Source organism: Grammomys surdaster, unplaced genomic scaffold (assembly GCF_004785775.1).
Source record: "Grammomys surdaster isolate TR1022 unplaced genomic scaffold, NIH_TR_1.0 267, whole genome shotgun sequence".
Classification (NCBI taxonomy): domain Eukaryota; kingdom Metazoa; phylum Chordata; class Mammalia; order Rodentia; family Muridae; genus Grammomys; species Grammomys surdaster.
In genome coordinates, this window is record NW_021604708.1 from 3,306,715 (window position 1) to 3,313,448 (window position 6,734).

At 41.2% G+C, this 6,734-nt stretch overlaps 4 non-coding genes across 4 annotated transcripts; 2 read left to right on the forward strand and 2 right to left on the reverse strand.

Annotated features, from left to right (window-relative positions):
* Nucleotides 1–1,836: 1,836 nt before the first annotated feature.
* On the forward strand, nucleotides 1,837–1,918 carry Trnas-aga. The gene has a single exon. It is a non-coding gene; the product is annotated as a tRNA-Ser (tRNA).
* A 369-nt stretch (nucleotides 1,919–2,287) lies between these two features.
* Nucleotides 2,288–2,360, forward strand: Trnar-acg. Its single transcript has one exon. It is a non-coding gene; the product is annotated as a tRNA-Arg (tRNA).
* Nucleotides 2,361–2,745: 385 nt separating this feature from the next.
* On the reverse strand, nucleotides 2,746–2,817 carry Trnam-cau. The gene has a single exon. It is a non-coding gene; the product is annotated as a tRNA-Met (tRNA).
* Nucleotides 2,818–4,607: 1,790 nt separating this feature from the next.
* On the reverse strand, nucleotides 4,608–4,679 carry Trnaw-cca. Its single transcript has one exon. It is a non-coding gene; the product is annotated as a tRNA-Trp (tRNA).
* Between the last annotated feature and the right edge of the window lie 2,055 nt (nucleotides 4,680–6,734).

Sequence of the window (6,734 nt, forward strand, 5' to 3'; positions counted from 1 at the left end):
AGAGGGGAGAGGGGAGAGAGGGGAGAGGGGAGAGGGGAGAGAGAAGAGCGAATGTTTCCAGTCTGACAAGTGGTCTGTCTGGGATGACAGAAGACACTAGGTGGCTGAAGGTCACACCCTCCGGGCTTTCCTTGTCAGCTCTAGATGGAAACACCATCAGGTGTGTGCTTTCCCTCCAAGCTGAAACAGCTGCCAATAAAATTAGCATTTTAAAATTCCATCGAAATATTTTACAGGAAAGACTATCATTTGTTTCTTTATCTGGCTGTAAATATCCTAACACTAGGGAAAAAAAAAATTTCTGAGTGAAGTTAGAGAAAATGTTGATGGTCAAATCCTTTTCATTATGAGGAAATCTTCTCGCATAGAAGGAAGAGCAACGGTATGGCGGACATAATCCATCTTCCGAAATGCCTCCAGTGGGATTTCTCATTGTTGTCTTTCAAAAACCAATGTCTCATCCAGGCAGAGCTTTCTTCCACTGTTGCCACGTTCCACGAGGTTTAAGTTTAGAACACAACTTCATCGCCTCCAATTTGGCTCCATCCTACACATCGTTCAGATCTGAGCCTAAGTATAATTCATTCTGTGAATATTTATCAAGCTCCCCATGCAAAATTCAGACTTCAACAACAACAACAAAATTCAAATCAAATGTAGAATTGGCAGCTGTTTTCACGCTCCTTGGGTTCTACAGTGACTGTAGGGAATATGGAATCTAGCGCACGTTTTTCAGCTACTGTAATACACGGCACGTTTCCTTTTACTCACTTCTGTAAATGTTTATACTAAAAAGTCTTGAAAGTTGTGGCTGGATTTTTTTTTTTCATTTTTAATTCCTTTGTGACAGGGCATCACTAGGTAGCTTGGGCTAACCTCTAACATGTAGCTAAGTCTAGTCCCCAATTCAGTTATCCTCTTGTGTTAGCCTCCCAGGCGGCTGGGATTACAGGAACACACCGCCGCCACATCTGAAAGGATGGAGCATCTGGAGTCAGAGAGTGTTGCTTTGGGAACAAGCCAAAAAGAAATAACTAGGACACCTAAATATTCTGGAGCCCAGGAGAGAGGGCCAGGCGGAGGGTGATTTTTAGTCCAACATGAAAACACGCGCGGTGGTTTCTCAGCGTGGTTTCTCACAAACGCCTTCACAGGCATACGGACAGTACTGGGGCCACGGTACTGAGGTTTCAGAAACTGAAGTTTGTGGGGGTCTGTCCTGTCATTGGGAATGGTGTTAGTATTTCTAAACTATTATCTGAAAATATCAGATACTTCCTTCTATGAGAGAAAAATCCCTCAGAATGAAAAGGATTCGGCCATCACAATATTTTCTAGCTTCACTCTGAAATATTTTTAATGGTGTAAAAATATCTACAGCTAGACAAACAAAAGATAGTCTTGCCTGTAAAATATTTCGATGGAATTTTAAAATGCTAATTTTAGTGGCAGCTAATGTTTATTAAAACTTTGCTATCTTTCAAGTACTGGGCTAAATGGTTGTCCATGTAAATCTCTGAAGAACACCTCTCCTCTGTCAGACTCAAAAAATGTGACGACATTTAATGTTTCTGGAACGCGTGAGTATAAATATCTTCAATAGTGTTGGCTTGTGATAAAGTTCCTAGAACGTACTGCTGATTTGTTTTCTAAAGAACAAAACAATGTTTTTCAACTTCCCACTTACATGTATGTAATTAAACTTGATCGATTTTTCTATGATGCCATTGTAGATCATGAATTCAACAAATTATTAAATCCTTAGGAAGACCAAAAGGATAGTCAATGTGTGATATACGTTAAGATGTAGAATACTGAACACAAACTACAACACTTGTAGTCGTGGCCGAGTGGTTAAGGCGATGGACTAGAAATCCATTGGGGTCTCCCCGCGCAGGTTCGAATCCTGCCGACTACGGTCATGGGCTTTTGTAATTTCCAACTCTACTTCAATAGTCCATCTCGGAGATTTTATAAATAACATCAATGATTTCTCCATTTCTGTGAAGTAGATATAAGCTTCCTGATTGGAATTCATTTAAAATAAGAAAGAAATGCTATCTCGCAACAAAGTTCTTGCTCAGTGTTTTGCAAGTGGTTTTTAGATTTTTTTTTCTCATGAAGAAATTGAACAAAAGTAAATTAAAGACATCAGTAAAACGTCTAGTTTTATTTCTGGTTCTAGTTTTGCATCTTCTTTGAAATGAAATAAATATTTCTCAAGTGTAACCTTAGAACTTCAGCATACTATCACTTCCTTTTTCTATATGTTTACGATCTTATAGACGGGCCAGTGGCGCAATGGATAACGCGTCTGACTACGGATCAGAAGATTCCAGGTTCGACTCCTGGCTGGCTCGGTATCTTTTTGTTTTGTTTGGGAATTCTCAAGTTTCTCCTGTATTGAATTTCTGTATATTAACTGTTTTCAAATATTTCACCTTACACAAAATAAATATATACTAGAATTTAACTTTGCCACTCTTTCATACATTTTGGTTGCTTTTCCTCAAAGCACATCACTCACTACCTGTAGTGGATGACTGTGACTAATACACCTCTCCTTAAAGACTTCCCTTAACAACAAACCTTATCTACAGAAATAGGTATTCTTTGCAGTATCCTCTCAATGACCTTCTTCCCTTTGCCAATTTCCTCTTTTATTGTTTCTATTACTATTTTATATATACCAGAGACGCACTTAGATTAGGAAGACTCAAACTATGTTCCTAAGAAAAAAAGGACTAGCAGAGGATGGTTTCGATCCATCGACCTCTGGGTTATGGGCCCAGCACGCTTCCGCTGCGCCACTCTGCTCCTGTAAGTGCAGCTTCTTAATTACCTGTTGTATTTCTCTGCTCCCCTCCCCCTACACTTAAAAAAATTATTCTAAATTGCTATATGGCACGTAATCTTTCCGAAATCTCCGTGGATCAAGAGCACTACAACTATTGCAAATAGAAAAGAAGGGTCTGTAGAGATAGATGGCTCAGTAGTTAAAATTACTGGTTGCTCTTGCCTACAACCTGAGTACAATTCCCTGTACTCACATGGTGGCTCACAATCATCTATAATATACTTCCAGTTCCAGGAAACTCAACATCTTCTTTTGATTTCCTGGGCACGTGGTGCATATACATACATGAAGGTATTCATACACAGAAAATAAATCTTAAAATAGAAAATATAGCAGACAGTAGCGGGCCGTGATGGCGCACGCCTTTAATCCTCAGACCTCGAGAGGCTCAGCTGGAGGCCAGCCTGGTCTACAGAGCGAGTTCCAGGATAGCCAAGGCTACACACAGAGACCTTGTCTCAAAACAAAACAAAACCCGAAAACATACAAAAACAATTGGCTGTGTGCAGTACCTCATTTATATCATCTGCTGATAGATCCAATTCATGATTTTAAAAGTCGTCAGTATAAAGTGTAAAACCCAAACAGGACCCACGTTGTATGTTGTTATTAAGTCCCCAGACCTTACAAGAATACATTTCTTTTTCCTGAGCCAAATGTATCCTGCAAACCCTGTTTTCAACCTAGACTCAACTCTGCCCCTCATGATGTGCGTCCATCCTTTTTTGCCTTGCTAAACTTTTGTTCGCCAAATATGATTGCCCTTTTGCCTTATGAAAATGTGACTTCCCATATACCTTGATGACTCCCCTTCCACAGGAAGTAGTCTTTGTACTTACCTTTTTTTTCCTCCTTTATAACAGCCAGTTATCCCGACAGCTGCGTTCTATCACACTTATCTACCTCAAAGGCAGCCTTGAGCCTTGAGAACAACACCACCACCACTGCCATCTCCACCACCACCATCACCACCCTTCTGTTCAGGTGCTAACAGCCAATTATCTCTACAGCTGTTTTCTATCAACCCTTATCCATAAAAGGAACCTCAAAAGCCAATGAAGGGCTGCTGCCTGAAACCCTGACTTGGGGTTGAGGCAGCTGTCTGGCCAGTCTAAATAAAGCTTCCTTAATTAGACAGTCGTGGAAATGTTTCCCCCAACCCTCAGGTCTAACAAACGTAATTAAAAGACTTCTGAAGAAATAAACGTGCAGGTGCTCTGGTGGATCTGATGCCATAGAGCAGTAAGTACTGGCACATTTGTGCACTTTTGTTTTTTAAATACAGAGATTTATTTAAGTCCGTCGAGTTGGGGAGAGGGAATCTGTAGCTCACAAGTTTTAATGGTTCATTCCCAGAATTTGGCGGCCTATATGCGTTCAGGCCCACTGCATTAAGAAATGAAGTAACTCCATTCGAATTTTTGCGGAGGTGGAGAAGTCAGTGATCCTATGACGGAAAAGGTAACTTTATGGCAGGAATCTCATGAGCCCAGGTCACACATTCCAACTGGAGTGACAGGGCTAAACGTAAGAGTCTACAAAAGCCCCGGTTCAGTTAGGAGATGATGCAAGTATAGAACAATAGCATCTGGAATTAAAACAGGAACAAGAATGGGTAGCGATATTCAGAATGCATGTAGTAAGTTACTAAATTATTTGTGGCTACCTGCGTGGATTCTTTCTTCTTTTCTTTTTAATAACTACAATAATTCGGTGTCCTGAGTCAAGAGTGATACCAAGTATAAAATACTGACCCCGACGTGATTTGAACACGCAACCTTCTGATCTGGAGTCAGACGCGCTACCGTTGCGCCACGAGGTCATCCAAAGAAGGGCGTTTAATTGCTGTCTAACCAAATCTATGTAATTAGCTTCTGCAATTCTTCAGAGATGAAGTAATTAGTGATCTCGACAAATCTTTTCCTTCGTTCCTATCCTTCAAAGGACGCTAACAACGTGTGCTCTGAACTCTGTACAGGAGACTGTTCCTCGTCTGACGTGGAGCCGACGGTTATTAGATTCCGACCACCTTCCAGATCACATCGCTGCACCAGAACCGGATACAACATTTATGTCTGCCTGAGTCAAGAGAGGATTCCTGACCGGCTGGCCAAAGGACCTGCCTAGAAAAGCTCCGGTAGCCGAGGATCTTTGTCCAGATCTGAAATAAAAAGTGGGCGAACCACTTGACACTGCTATAAAACGATCACCTTTCTCGAAATGAAAATTAAATTTCGCTTTCCAAGGTGGAGAAGAGAGGAGAGGGGAGGGGAGGGGAGGGGAGAGGAGAGATGGAAAAATGCCCCAGGATTTTTTTTACTGGGAATTTTTTAAAGGGCTTTAAAATAATGTATTGAAAAACCTTGTCTCTGATCCTGTGTAGGAAGCTGAGCGTCTGGCTATATTTTCTTGTTATAATGAACTTGGTTATTCAGTGGAGTAGTGGAAAGGAGTTGGAGATAAACATGTTTTCTCGCTGTCATCAAATCAAAGAGTCAGGATAAACATGTTTTCTCGCTGTCATCAAATCAAAGAGTAAAGTGACAGTCTGTTGTCACATTTACTTTGTCATTAGTAGCTCACTCTCCAGACAATTCTCAAGCAGGAGTATGCTGGCAAATGTTTAGCAGCCACTGTTGCCCCAAAACCACAATGCTAGTGAAGTGCTTGCTAATTTCCGAGGGGCAAATCCTCTCACCATAGCTGATTCAAGCTATACATACATTGATACAGCCCTGTTCCCCTGTAGTAGCCTCTTTCCTACAGCTGCTTGCTTATGGCGTTTCTCCTGGTTAGCTTCAGCTGTCAACTTGACACACTCCAAAGCTGAGAGAACTTCAATTAGAGAATTCCTTTGATTGGCTTGGCCAACGCATATGTCTGTGAAGCATTTCCTTGATTGCTGACTGATATGTCCAACATGGGCAGTGCCTCTCCTGGGCAGATGATGGTCCTGGATTGTATGAGACATCAGGTTGAGCAAGCTATGAAGAGCAAGCCAGTAAGCAGCTAGTTTTACAAAATTTCTGTTTCCTTTGCTGACTCCACATCCTGCCCAGATTTCTCTTCATGATGAATTACAATACTGTAAGCTGAAATAAACCCCTGTGTACTCAAGTTGCTTTTGTCTGTGATGTTTGTCACAGCAACAGAAAAGCAAACTACAACACTGTAACCGTCTCTTCCAATAAACCTCTTACCCAAGAGGACAATCTGCCTCAGTGTCCCCCTGTACCCCAGACCTAAGAATATTCATTATAAAGTCACTTATGTCACAGAATGTTGAGCTGGAAAGATATTTGCACAGATAACTCCCATGAGCCAGTACAAGCAGCCCCATGTACCATCGAGGTCTGTTCTTGACATCAGTATCAATAAAAGAAACGGATGTTCTTAGGCATTGTGGTGTTTTAATGTCCCCATAGACCTAGGTATTATAATATTTGGTTCCCAGTTGGTGACATTAATTGAGGACATGGTACATCCTCTCTGGAAGACGTATGAGAAAGTATGTCACTGAGGAGGGTGGCCATGCCCCACCTGCAGTTTTCTCTCTGTTCTGCATTTGCATTTAAAGATGTGATCTCTCAGTTTCGTGTTATAGCTGCCTGATGTCATGCTGTCGTCACCATTATGGATTCCAATCCTATGGAACTGTAAGCCAAAATAAACTCCTTCTTCTGTAAGTAGCTTTAGCAGCAACAAAAAAATAAACAGCACAGGTACTGAACATCAAGGGCATTTCTCTGAACATTCAAGTGTCATCATACAATTCTATCATGTCCTCACCATAAGTCTATGAGGTCAGTTGAAACATAAATCTTGCCACAAGCAGCTAAAAATTGGAACAAATGAACACACTTCTTTCCAATCTGAA